We start from the raw sequence: 15,295 nt of genomic DNA on the forward strand, positions 1-15,295 counted from the left end.
AACTCACTCTGATGCTGTAACACTGAGAAAATGTGTAAACATATCAACAGTAAATCACACTACTGATTTTATGAGAATGTGAAATTTAATTTACTGATAAACTGTAAATTCAACCTTTAATAGCTGATTCAATAGCTGTTTTTTTAAATTAATAATTTTAAAAGAAATGCTAACAGACTGATTTAACTCCAGTTCAACTGCTGATAGGATGCCTGACCCAGCACTGTTCCAAGCAGTCATTTCCTGCATTCATAATTCCGTTATTTGTGACAATTCTGCAACACCACAAGCTGAAATGCAGCCCCAAGCTACGACAGAGCATCCACTATTTTTATAAATGGCTTTGGACACTCACTGCTGTTCCCTCTTGATCTCGTCTGTACATACTAATTACAATTTGTCACTGATATTTGCGCTGTGCTGCATTTTTTCCTATTTCTTGGGAACACAGTAAATCATTTTTAGGCCTGCATCATCATCATCAGAATCTCTTTGTTGCTGCAAAAATAAAAATTTTTTCCCCTGTGTCATTTTCCTACTTTATTTTACATGCAGATAAAGAAATAGGAACAGAACACATGTTTTTGCCACATGCTGCTACTAACATCCTGTCTAAAGGTACCAACCTTTCTGTTATATGTTGATCCGACAGTCGTTCATTCTTTGAGTTAGGTGCATTGGTTATGTTTGAATGATTTATACGTCAAGGTTAAGTGGTTTAATACAGCAAAGGAGCATTGTCAAGCTTACATATTATAACTCACTCTAAATTATTTTACATGTGTCTGTGGCCTCTCTTAATTCCTGTCACTAAGACACACTAACCAAACTTAAAAGAAAATGTAATAAAAATCTGAATATAAATAAACTAATGGTAAAGTAATAAAATGTTGGACCTCAGTTGGTGACTTTTTCAATGCATGGTCCCTGAAAAAAAGTTGTTTTGTAATAGTTTTTGTGAAAATCTGATTATTACAGGAGAACATTCTGAGAATTTATTCTCACATCTAGAGATGGCACGATACCACTTTTTTATGTCCGATACCGATTCCGATATCATAAATTTGGATATCTGCCGATACCGATATGAATCCGATATAGTGTTTTTTAATCAACAAAACTGTTTTTTTTTTAAATATCTTGCTGCATTTTGTATAAGTTCATACTCAAGTTTAAAACAACAACTACACTAAAGCTATTCTGTTATACCTGTATGCAAAAAAAAAAAAATTTCATAGTTCAGCAATACTGATCAATCTAATAAACTTAAACCTACACCATCCTCCCTATTCTGGTATTTTAAAGAGTACTTAGCGTAAATATTAAGCAACCTAACTAATAGGGTTCCAACTCCCAGCAACAACAAAAATAAATAAATAAAAAATAGGGAACCACCCCTCACGCTCCACCTCATGATGCTTAATCGACGTAATCAACCTTAATTTGATGCAGTGTGAAAAAAAAAATGCACAGAAATCAATTATTTTTCAAGAAATATTAAATAGATTCAACATCTTTCTTCAACAAAATTGCAGACTGCACAGATGGTACCTTCCCAAAGGAAAAAGTACTATATTAGACTTAATAGTTACTATATACAGTAATTGACTTCTATTCATTTTACATCAAATTAAAACTTTGGGTGTCAGATAATTATTTACTAAAAGCTCGACATTTTAAATGAGAATAAGAAAGAAAAGTATGTCTTTGTGCCCTCTTTTCCCTGTTAATGCCCTATCGGCAACCCTGGCTAAACTTTGCTAGATCCGCCCCTGCACAGTTACCAGCCGTCAGCTACAAAAGATCCTCGAGTAGAAAGTAATAATAAATACATTCTAACAACAGCTTATCAAGCGCTGCTGTTGTTCAGCCGCTGGTTTCCTCTTTCTGGTGCAAAGTGGGCCAAAAACAAACCAGAGAGACGGAGTCGCGACAGAAAAGCCGATCAGCTGATCATTAAGCAGTTTCATGATTGAAGTAGCAGCAAGAAGAGGCAGTCGCTTGTTAAGCTTTACGCAGGAATGCTTTACAAACATTCAGAGATGGACTTACACACTTGCTTTACTTCTCTCGGGGATAACTTTGTCGGAGATGAAATGCCGGGTTGCTAGCGAAGCTCCACATGCTATCCAGACCACCGACAGGTCACAAATGCCACAGCCGCTCTATCACGTGATGCATACTGCTCCGACGTGCTAACGTTCTGAGGTGAGTTACGCGTGTTGCAAGTTTTATGAGGTGCTTTCGTGATATTTAATGGATCGGATTACATTTTTTATTTTTCTCCGATATCCGATCCAGTAATTTAGGTCAGTATCGGACCGATACCGATACGTAATATCGGATCGGTCCATCTCTACTCACATCTAAGTATAAGATTCACACAGAGGCAACTTGACCACATTTATCAGGGACCTGATCAGAAATGAAGCATAAGTATCACCATCAACTCCAGACTAGCTTAAAAGAAATAAAGCCACAAACCTCTGGGTTGCATTTCTGAAACCAGATCGTTTATCTAGGCAGGAAACAGTGATCACATATGCTTCTGCTTCAGATATATTCTCAGGAGAAAATCAGCTCCCAACTGTGTTTAAAGGTGTGTATTTAAAAAAAAATAGATGTATGCTTTCATGTGTTTTAAATATTTACTTAAACAGTAAATTCATGAATTTTACTGTATCAAACTGAATACAAAATTAAAGGGCATGCTACCCACCAAACAAGACTCTCGGGGTGCACAAACAAACCCTGTTGTAGGTCAATGCACACTATGGAAACACACACTGTTCCACAAGACTGTGCGACTTTTTCAAGAACTCAGAAGAAGACAAATGCAATGGGTTATGCATCGGGGCATGTGAAACACACCAGCGAGTCAACTTATGGGTGGCTCAAAAAATGTTATATTATTATTCAGTAATGTGTCAGATTTCATAGCAATTCTATATGTAATTAACACATGAGCATGCCCTGCAGCCAGGATAGCAGACAATGATTTTTTTTTTTGGTTTGTTTTTGTTTTTTGCTAAATAATGATGGCAGCAAAACTGTGTGCAAAATCGTGTTAAACAGCATTACAGACACCAGGACTCTTCAACCACATCCAGAAAAGACAGCCAAGATCTTAAACTAGATGCAAAAACATGACAACATATTTGCAAAAAAAATTAAGATATATATATGAAAAAAAAAACACATTTCATAAGATGAAGTTTGGAAAATATTAAATGATAACGCCCATGATGTAATTTAACCTTTACAAAAACATTTGGAATTTGGCCAGGAAACCAGTAGTGGAGGCAAGACAAATTAGAAGGACATGGGACAGCTCAGCTTTACTTAGCTGGAGGTCAACATCAGTGGTGGAGATCCTCTGGTGCCTTGTGAAAAACAACAACAAAAACCGAGCTTTATTTGTCACCTAGACAATCATACACAGCTGCAGGTATAGTCACGCCATTCCAAGGATTGATTTTTAGCATGGGAGGTCTAGCCAGGACACTGTGCTGGAAATTGAACTTGCGATTTCCACTCCAAAGGTGTGTAGTGTGTTTGTACACACTACGCACCTTTGGTGTAGTGTTACCACTACACTGAGGTCAGCATGTCTGGAGGACATTCTATGGAGGCTTGTGTTGGCAGAGGTGCCAGGACACCCCTGTAGCTTGGCTGGGGAGTGACATTGGCCGGGGGACCCTCTGAAGGCCAGTGACAAAGAAGACAGGACCCCTTTGGAGCCTCAGCAAGTGATCAGCAATGTAGGCAGAGAACTTGTAATTGGATATAGATGGAGTCACATGCGCTCAGATTCAGGTTGTTTGGTATACCTATCTAAGTAGTATATCTGAAAGTTTTATGTTTGTGCATCTACAGATGGGAACTTGTCTGTGTGTAAAAAAGATTTGTTTTTGCAAAAAAACATTTACACGAGTTTCAATTTTTTTTTGTTAAAGTCTGGTTACAGATACAAAGCAAAAAACTACGTGTAAAACTTTGCGCTCAGGTTTCCTCACTGCATGTGGATTTCAACTTACAAGTACAAATTTTGACCCGATTTTTCTTCCTTTAAGCTGATTGGTCAATGTAATGTCAATCACAAATTTAACAATCCAATCAGAGAACAGATGGGTTTGGCTGTTGGAGGGGTCCTCTACGGAGCTTCAGGTCCTGGAAGGGTAATACAGTTTGAAGCTGGAAGATCTCTATATAAATCTCTATATAAATATCCCATAGAAGCTAGGTCCACTAACTTTCAGTAGCTGCTGAAAGGATAAAGTTTTGGTATATCAGTGGTTAGAAATAGCATTATTACTTTAGGATTAGGGAACCTGAGTGCACATAGTTTTTTGCTTTGTATCTGCAACCAGACCTTAACAAAAAAAATTGTAACTCGTGTAAATATTTTTTACAAACACATAACTTTTTTTACACACACAAATTCTCATCTGTAGATGCACAAACATAAAACATAAACATAAAACTTTCAGAAATTTTGGTTTACAAGGTTACAAAACTCAGTACACAAATTCAACATTTGATTTACAAGTACAAAAAATTTATGACCACAATTTCAGACTAAGGTTATGTGTGCATGGCGTGCATTGCAACTTAAATGAACTACTATAAACACTTGAAACTGTCTGTAAAGAGATTTCATGCACACTTAGTCAATGACGGCTAAATAATATTGGGTTTACAAAAACGTATATATTTGAAACATTCCTGGTTGTGTTGATGAAGGAGAATATCTGGCAGGGTTGGATGTGGGTTTACACTTGATGAAAAGGTTTGAGAAACACAGTTAAAACAAGAGGTTTATTTGGTCTTTTTTATGTAACAAATTTTACCTCAAGTCATCTGAGCATGCTTTGGATTCCACTAAATGCATGTGAAAATGTTTACTCAGAACCCACATCCACCCCAAACACGTAAACCACAGACACATAATGTCTTCCCCTCCTCCAGTGCACAAAATGTACCCAACTTACGCACACAGGAACACACGTACACACAGAGTAACCAATGAGAAGGCTGAGAAATATTTTGGTTTTTTATGTGGTTTTGAATGTGGATGCAGATGTTTAAGATCTCAGTTAATATAGGAACTCATGAGATTACAACAAGAAAAACAAAACAAGTTTGAAAAAAAAACCTAAATATATATTGGTCCAGTGGCACCATAGTGTAGTAGCTTACACATTTGTTTAACAAGTAATACATCTGTCATTTGGTTACATTAATATTAACTTACTAAATGTTGGTTTAAAATTGAAGTGTCATGGTCTGCGGTGGGTGGCTGGAATTTCCATAAGGCTCCTGAACTGACCTGGGATCCGCCCCTGGGCAGGGCCAACTCCAGCTCCTGCACACCTGGAGCCTATTGCAGGCAATCAAGCCAGAGGGATTTAAACCACACGTTGATGTTCATTCACTGCCAGTTCGTCATCAACACATGTTGGTAACAGGCCTTATACCTCAAGTTCTTGCTGTGATCTACTTGTTAACTCTCTTGTGCTGCAGTTGCTGGATTCATCTTGGCTCATGCTCCACCTCCGGACTCAGGATACCAAGCAATCATTCTGAAAATCTCTCTATGCCTCACCTGCCTGCCCTCCTGCCATTAGTGATGGGCAGATGAAGCTTCATGAAGCACTGAAGCTTTTCATCCAATTGGTTCACCCCAACGCGAAGCTTCATGAAGCTTCATTTGCTCTAGCAGGACACCTACTGGACGTAAAAATAATAGCTGGCATGAATTTGAAGAGTGTGGCATTTTGCACACAGCCTGTAAATGTCAACAACAAAAGGAGTGTGTAAAACATGTATATTGTAGTGATGGCAGTATACTGTGTATATTTATAGTGGCAGTATGGGAAATGATTATTTGGAAATGCTTGAAATGGAAATGATCATTTACTGTGAGGTGAGGTGTGGTTGGGGTGTGGACAGTAGTTGTGCTTTTGTAACGTTGAGGTATGGACAGCTACACACTGAGGCTTTGAGCCTCAGTCCTGCACTGTAAACCCGAATGTTCAAAGTAATTAAACAGATTAAGTAGTGTATACTCAAAGTCTTTAAAAAGTTCTGTTAACTTAAATATGTCAAGTTCGTATAACATGTTCTTCTTTTTGAGTAAATGAAACTAATAATATTTGATTGAATTTAACTATTTCTATATTAAGTAAGCATCACTTAAAATCATAACTTAAGCACAACGTAACACAGTTAAGTTAGGACATATAAGAATGGTAAAGTCCTGTTATTTTTGTTGTTTCAAGTAGGATTTAATAATAAACTTAATTTATGTAGCACATGCTAAAATACAATAAAATCTCAAAGTGTTTCACCAAATAAGTAAAATCAAATTGTCTTAAATGCATTAGTGAAAGACAAAATGTATTTATTTTAATATTCATTGTCAAAGGAGCTTGCAAAGAAAAGCGTCTGGACTTCTTTAAGTTCCTTTGACTACGATGACCTGGATGACTGAGAACCTTCACAGACATTTAATATTCATTGTTTTATCAATGTGTCCTACATATATATTTTTAATTTTTTCCGTAAGTGTTGAGCAGCTGCAGGAATCAATTTTTATTCCGAGTTAATCTCTGATTCACCCTCCGAAGCGGAAGGCGGCGCTAATGAGCATTAATACGAAACACAGAAGAAGTAAAGGTATATGGGCGGGAACAGCACCAAAGAGGCAACACGGACGACTGGAGAAAGTTGGACCTAACGGCAGCAACTAGCATCACTGGACTTACAGTAAGTTTTCAATGTTGATATTAGTTTATTGTTAAAATACGAATATTTAGTTGTATTTTGGGTGCGTGTCGAAAAGAATAGCAGAAATGTCGGTCCGTGTTTTTTATGTGCTTTGCTGCTCTCCCCGAAGGAAACTTTGCGCTTGCAGAGCTAGCATTAAGTTGTTGTAATGAGGGTCGCAGGCTGTTTAAAAAGTTAGATACTACTTGTTCTAGAGGTGGCGCCCGGTCGCCTAGTATGAAACAAAGTATTTTAATCTCTCTAAATTTTTAACAGCAGACAGCAGATGCCCTGGCTGAAATTCTAAGAATTCACAATGAACAGGTAATAATAGATTGTTACACATTTTCATAGGTTGAACCAGTGGAACATTGGACAGGTTCAATGATTTAAATGAGCTTTTTGAATTTTGCTATTACTCCACTTTGTGTTTGCTATTTGTCTGACTGTATTAAAGATGTGAACAGGTTATTTGTGGACATATGTTCTGATTTGACTGTTGTTTTTGTTGTTGTTCAGTAAACTCACCAGTATATACAATTCTGTTTTTATCTGGAAATAGGAAATCCATGATATCCACACCAAGCGCACTACCGTTCTCCACGCCCTTCCTGTCTATCTGCGTGAGGATGTCTCTGGATTTTTCAGAACCTGCACTGTGAGTGTCCTTAAGTATCTAACAGATACTACTGTGTATATAAACAGTGCATCAAAGTACAAACATGTATTTTGATGCACTGTTTGGACTTACCTTTGTTTAGTCTACCCATATGGTTTCCATGTATGGTCTTTTCTGTCTCCTCACTACGAATGAACTGAATTGGTGTTTTGTTGAAAGTGATAAGATGTTTAGTAAAACATTTTCCTGTGTATTTCCTTTAGCTTAGTTTCAGTCTATCTCACACCACTTGATTCTCTGGTGAATTAGCTGATTTATGTGTGCAGAACATGGATCTTCTGTTTTTCACCTCTTACAGTGAGACTCAGGTCTCCCTTGTAAAAGAGGTATTGGATCTCAGTGGGAGTTGGTAAAATGAGAAATTATATGTCGTCTGTTGTATTTCTTGGTTTAGATTGTGATTAGTATCTCTTTTTCATTAATTCAGGACGAATCTGATGAGTTGGAGCTTGATGGTGTTGAAGTGGCCCTCTTCACTGTCATCAGTGACCATGACACAACAAGTCCAGTTCACTACCAACCTGTGAAAATCTCTGTCGTCATTGAAAGTGATGCCGTGTTCAGTCTCCCCAGATTTGGTGAAGCCTTCCTGGTAGAGCTGGGCGATAGAACGATAACGATATGTATCGCGATATAACTTTTACTCGATAGAGAAATTAAGCTATCGCGATAGACCTCGCCGCTCTTGTTCTCTTAAAAAAAAAAAAAAAAAAGGTCAGCCGATCCAAATTCAGTAGTGCAGAGCCGAACCAATCACAGCCGCAGCGTCACGTCGCGTGACTTGTTACGTACAGCACAAGTGCCAAGCCGCACGTGTGTTTGTTTGGGAAGCAGCCAGCGGGTAATGGAGCCAGCGCGTAATGGAGGAAATGAGTGTGCCGACTAGAAAAATCAACCGAGCGTGACCGAAGAGAAAACAGATGATGGTTCCAATGCCGGAGAGATTGTCGAACGGAAGAGCCATAGAAGTTCCGTAGTTTGAAGGTATTTCGGCTATTTCAAGTCTGACAAAAAACAGAGTAGCGTGCACTGTAAATTGTGCCGAAAGCAAGTCTGGAAATACAATAAACTGGTGCATGCGTCACACTGTGCGCCACGTTATTGTTTCGGTGAAATGAATTTCTACAATACTGTTAATTCTACTCTCTGCAGTGTTTAAATGCTTACATATACACACAGTTACTGTCCCTCCACACATACGACTCGGTTCTGCTTCTATGCCCCAGCTTTGTTTACTTTTTCCCACCGAGGCTTCTAGACTTCTGATTGGCCAACATTTCTGCACGGTTAGGAATCTAGCGCCACCTGCTGCTTTGGCATGTTCATAGCAGCGTTTTCCTTCATTTCTGCCTTTATGTGTGGACGGGATTATTTTTTAAAACGAAAACGGAAAATCTCAGTTTTCAAAAATACCCGTGTACGTGTGGACGTAGCCTCAGTCTCTGACTGGAAGCGCTAATTCGTCATTCGGCTTTTGTCAGACTAAAGTAACTGTTAAAACTGTTTGAAAAGCTCAGCTATACAACAAGGAGAGATTGAGAATTTCCTTTTAGTTCTCAGTTTATTTGATATTGACAAAAGTTAGTCAGTTTTGTCTGTTCTTCTGTAAAACAAACTAAGATTTATTTTTAGAATTAATATTTTGTTTCTAAGTGGAATTGACAATTTAGTCTGTTTCATTTGTTCTATTTTGAAACTTAAACGCTTTAGCGGCTGCTTTTTGTGTAGTTTGCAATATTTGCCTTTATTTATCTGAAAAAGTCTCATGTTCCTTAAGTACATCTACCCTGTTGAACTTATTATGGGAAATAAATATTTAAAAACAAGCTGCTGATTATTTCACATTTTACTTGTGAGCAACGGCACATTTAAATCTTACAAATATAGTTATTTGGCTTATATCGTGATAGATATCGTTATCGCCTGAAATGAAAAAAACATATCGTGATATGAAAAAATCTCATATCGCCCAGCTCTACTTCCTGGTAATGTTTGGACTGATCTATGCACTTCACCTCAGCTACCCCAAAGGCCTGACCAACACTTTAGAATTTACTCAAAAGATTTTATTTGGTCTAGAAAGTGGTAAACTGTCACCCAGGTTACAGATCCTCAAGAATGACTTGGTTATGTAGGAACTCATCTGAAAGAAGGATGCAGGGTGAAGCATTATAAAAGACTGGTTCAAAGTTCTCTCCTTTCATCTAAATAATGCCTCAAAACATTATTGCATTACTCTACAGGTGTTCAGCCAATAGGTCCAAACTATACAACGTGCCTTTGTTCTCATTAACATAATGCAAAGCAACACTAATGTTTTGTATGTTTTAATGTTTTTCGTAATACTATTTCCAAAACATTGTGGGCTGCGCAAGATGACCTAAATTTCACTGTTTGATACTGGTTAATGTAAAACAAATAGCATTGTAATTCACTCAAATTGCTGCCTTGTTGTCTTATTCAGATATTAGCCAGAGAGCCAAAAGCACATTTTGATATTATTATTTGGCATTATGTTTCATTACTCTGACAGTTTTCCTGACTAAACAATTTTTGGTCTACTTATTTTAATTTATAAATGTTTTTGTTAATTATTTTTAATTTATTTAAATTTTTTTTTTTAAATGTATTTAATTTCAACATAGTGCTAAAAGGGAGCAGTCAAGATACTGTTCAATGGCAGATGTTTATGACTTTTGCATATTAAGTTACCGATACTCAGTGTAATTGAGGCAATCAATTGCCTCAAAAATTTTAAGTTTTGGGTCACATGTTTTTAAGTATCAAGTAGTCAACATATTTGACTAACGTGTACTTAAAATAATGACAACACAAACTAATAAACATTTGAGTTTTGTTAACATAAAAATGTTGTAGTTGTGTACTTATTTTTTATAAGTTCTGTGAACTTATTTCTTTGAATTTGTAAACTTGAAACTTTAAGTCATATTAACTGCAAATATTTGAGTTGACCGTTCTCAAAAGATACAAGTACCATGTAATCCAAACTTTTATGTTCTGGAAAAATTTGACTTTTGAGTTGATCAACTCAAAAAAATTGAGGCAATCGATTGCCTCAATTTTTTTGAGTTCTGGTAACTTATTCGGGTTTACAGTGTGCCTGTTCACATTTTATTCTGTAAAAACTAAATTTTCACTGCTTTTACGACCTTTTTAGTGGGGAGAACATAGCTAGGATTTAATGATTTAACAAATCTTTTGAATCCTTTGTCCTCCACAATGCTAAATGGCTGGGAGTCCTCAATCACCATGCTGACCAGGTCTTCATTTGAGATTGTTCTCCTGAGGAAAGACAATAAAGATAAAGCACAAATATAAATATCACACACGTAACTTATAACAGTTGTATAATATTGTTATATCATTTAGTAACATTACTGCATCCTATATTATCATTGCATTTGATGGCTCACCTGGTCTTGCTCCACAATCGGTGTCCCCCTTATTCTCATGCAAAGCTCTGTAGTGCCTAAGCATGGATGAGGTGTTGTTGTTATATCCCAGCTCCCTGGCACATAGCAAACACTTCACCTTGTACAAAAGTCAAGACAGCTCAACATAAATTGTATTGCACCATCAGTATCATGGAAATACATCTTCTGTAGAAATTTACCTTGTTGGGAGGAATAAGATCAAAATGTTCCCACACAGGGGAGGACATCCTCCTCTTCTTAGCTGGCTCCATTCTCTCCTGACTTTCTCTCCTCACTCTCATAAACCTCCAAACGGTCTCCAAACTCTCACTAACCGCAACTCTCCATCAAACACCCACATTTTTGAATGTAGTCTGAGGGGTTTATATCGCTGTCATATCTCGCGGCAAAGTTCGAACCACTTCATGAACCAGTCACGTGGTACAGCCGGGCAGCGAGGCTTCGGACGTCATCATTTTCAGCTCCTCCCATAAATGAAGCAAGCCTCGATACGCGCTTCGCGGAAACGCCCCCTCCATTACTCGACACACGCTCCGAAGCCTCGATACAGAACGTCCCATCACTACCTGCCATCACACTCCATCTGAAGCCCCGGATCTCAGGCCAGCCTTTCCACGCCACTCAGCCTCCCCTGGATTCTCATCACCCCCCCTCTCAACACTCCCTGTCCCCTACTGCAAGTAAGAATTGCTACTCTTACAACTGGCCACTTCAGAGCTGCCTCCACTACCTCGCTAACTCCTCTATCTTCTCTCTTCAGTGTGACTGTTCCCTGCTCAGCTCCACTCCGCATCTCAGGCCTCATTCCCTCGCCCTAGCCACGTTCCCCGGGCCACACCTCGTCAAACTCCACGTCTTATTGTTTTTTTTGTCTTTGCTACGTTTTCTTTTTTGCACTTTAGCCTAATAAATTGTTACATCATCTGCTGTCTCTGCTCTGGGTTTCTGCACCTGAGTCCTGTTCAGTACAGGCCACTTGGCCCCGTGACATGAAGAAGACATCAGTCCATCGTTTGAATGTCGCTCAGCATATTTCACATTAATATTGAAAGATAAGGACCCAACAATTACACAGAGAAAACCCCAACAATCAAACGATCCCCTAAAAGCAAGCACTTTGGTTACGGTGGGAAGGAAAAATTCTTTTTTAACAGAAAGAAACCTCTGGCAGAACCAGGGTCAGCGACATAGCTGGACTGGCCATCGGGCATGGTAATTTTTCGTTTTAAATGGACCAATGTTTTGTTGTTGTCTTTTTTTCCGTAACCGTGTAAACAGTGAAAGGTGGCGGATTGGATAGATGCTGGCAGACGTGTAAAAATAACTCAATTGTTTGGTAGTGGCTATGGTGGAGCTTTCACAGATTCAGTAAACTTAGCAAGTGGTGGAGGCCAGCAGGTGGATGGGGGAAAGGGGAGGCGGAGGTGGAGAGACCCAAGGCGGCCGCAGGTCCGACTGTCAGGTGAAATGAGCTTCAGGTAAGAAGTTATGACCTGCAGTCTATCTGGGTCAGATATAAACCAAGTTTAGGTGGAGTTTATTTTCGTTGTGCTGACTTTTTACAGTCAGTTACAATAACTCGTACTGTGTACTCTAGCATGACGGAGTTTCTATACAGTTGGGTGGGTGCTATGATGTTACTGGTGAACTTCATTTTATTCATATGGTTAGTTAGTAGAGTTGCCTACCGTCCAGCAAAAAACAGAATCCTCTGGTATTCAGAGTTAATATTATGCGTTTCGTATTGAGCTGAAAATAAACGGGATTAGTCCCGTACTTCAGCTACAATAAAAAAAAAGACAAAAAGCTGGAGTTATTCTGTCTTTTACGCTGTCAGCTGCCTCTTCTTCTCTCATTCTCAAACCTCCCTCTCCTGCTGCTACTTCAATCATGAAACTGATCAATGATCGGCTGATTGGCGTTTCTGCCACAAGTCCCGTCTCTCTTGCTTGTTTATCTCCCGCTTTGCGCTAGAAAGAGGAAACTAGCAGAGGTCGCGTTAAACAGCAGCAGCGCCTTTAAACTTAATAAGCTGTTGTTAGAATTTATTTAATATTACTTTCTAGTATCAGCTGATGTTTGTTTGGTTATCTGGTGAGAGGGAAACATGAAGATGAAACCAGGAGATGTTCTTACTGAATCATCAGAGCTGAACAGGTGATGGAGAAACAGGTTTACCTTTTAGGTGACATGAATGGGTTGAAGGAAAGCTATGAACTGTTTCTGAGAGACAACTTACACCAGGATCCTTTTCTATGTAGCTGACAGCTGGTAACTGTGCAGGGGCGGGTCTAGCAAAGTTTTGCCAGGGGGCCAGGTAGAGCATTAACAGGGAAAGGGGGCACAAAGAAATACTTTTCTTTCTTATTCTCATTTAAAATTTCTAGCTTTTAACAAATAATTATCTGAATCTTACAACCAAAGTTTTCATCTGATGTCAAATTTATAGAAATCCATTATTGTACATAGTAAGTTTTTTTCAGGGTCCCAACATAATTTCTTCAGAAGAAAGTACTGTACATGATGCCAGTATTTTCCCACATTTTCTAGATACTGTATTAGTACTTTGTGTAAAATGCCATCAAAAAGTCAGTTAAGTTTTATTCTTTCTCACCTGTCTTTCTGTCTCCTTTCACTTTTAAAAGGTTGCCATGTTAGAAAAAATATTTTGCCCTGCCATGCTGTTTATTGATGTGGTAAATAAATAGTTTATGAAAATATCACTAAATCTGTCATTTATTATTTTTAATATTCAGTAATGATCATGTCTCACCTCTAGTCTTCTCTGTCTTAATTTCAGGTTTCCACCATATGTTGTAGATAGTTCAGGAAGTTAACTCAACCAAGCAGTCTTTGGGTTTCGGCTAAGTACTGTTTAGAATACCAGAATAGGGAGGATGGTGTAGGTTTAAGTTTATTAGATTGATACATATGTACCAACAAGACAGTGTACATCACTGTCACAACAACGTTTGTTTTCATTCAAAGGCTTTATGGTTTTTCCTATAATACCTGGTGGGCCGGTCTCTAGTCAAAATGCCTGGAATGATTTTTTGTCCCAGTCCAGCCCTGGTCAGGGAGGGGCAGTCCTCTTGGTTGGGGGTGACAGGACAAAAAACATGCTGTGGAAGAGACCCAGAGGTTAACAATAACTGATAATTAGGTTTAGAGTATAAACGTATTGTGGGTGAAAAGAGGTGAGAGAAAGAGAAATGCTAAGTGCATCATGGGAATCATGATTGGGAAGAATGGCCTTCCAGATCTGAACCTGAATGGTGTTCTGTTACTTGACTTCTATGCAAACCACAGTTTTTCCAAAATGAACAGCATGTTCGACATAAGGGTGTCCATATGTATACATGGCAACAGGATACTCTAGGCTGCAGGTGGATGATCTATTTTGTAATTATATCATCAAGATCTGCTGCCATATGTTCTGGACACTCGATTGAAGAGAGGTGCTGAGCTGTCAACTGATCACCATCTAGTGTTGAGTAATCAGGTAGGGGAGGATGCTGGACAGACCTGGCACGAGCTCTGGCAGTGGCTCAATTTGGGAGGAGTTCAGAAAGGCCATAGAAAAGACTTTTGGACTGCCTCGAAGAGATTCTGGCAAACTATCAGGTGACTCAGGAGGGGAAAGTGGTGCTATACCTGCACTATGTATAGTACGAAGGGAGCACTGCTGACCTCAACTGAGGAAGGAATACTTTGAGGACCTTCTTAATCCCACTCACGTTTTCCATAGAGAAAGCAGAGTTTGGGGATGAGGAGGAAACTCATCAATCTCTGGGAGGGAGGTTACTGAGGCAGCTAAACAACTCCTTGGTGGCAGGGCCACTTAGGTGGACGAAGTTGGACGATCTGATATCCTCGTGTTGGTGTTGTTTCCTCGTCATCATAAATAATGTTGTTCCAGGTTCAACATTGCAAGTGACCAATCACCTTCTCCTGACATCATCCGCGACCTCGAAAAAAAACAAATCTACTTCACTTGCGAGAAGAGAAACCGCCTCTGTAAGGATGTATAATGCTTACTGTTTATTAAAGAAAAGTATCCTGAAATGCAAAGAATTCAAGTTCCTGGATCTGCGGACAGAAGCGGTTTCTCTTCTCGCAAGTGAATTAGATTTTTTTAAGGCGGTATTTTTCAAAGGCACAAAAGGGGGACGTCACAACAATGTGACTGGTCACTTGCAATGTTGAATCTGGAACAACATTTATTATGATGATGTGGGAACAACACCGATACGAGGATATCAGATCATCCGGACGAAGTTTGCCCTAAATTCCTGAAGACTCTGGATGTGTATGGCTGTCTTGGTTGACATGCCTCTACAATGTTTCCTGGAGATGGGGGGGGGGGGTACCTCTGAATTGGCAGACCACTTCA

This window comes from Aulonocara sp. 'chitande type north' Nkhata Bay, linkage group LG20 (assembly GCF_057382095.1).
Source record: "Aulonocara sp. 'chitande type north' Nkhata Bay isolate Kocher_YH1m ecotype deep benthic linkage group LG20, A_spYH_male_GT1.1, whole genome shotgun sequence".
Classification (NCBI taxonomy): Eukaryota; Metazoa; Chordata; class Actinopteri; order Cichliformes; family Cichlidae; genus Aulonocara; species Aulonocara sp. 'chitande type north' Nkhata Bay.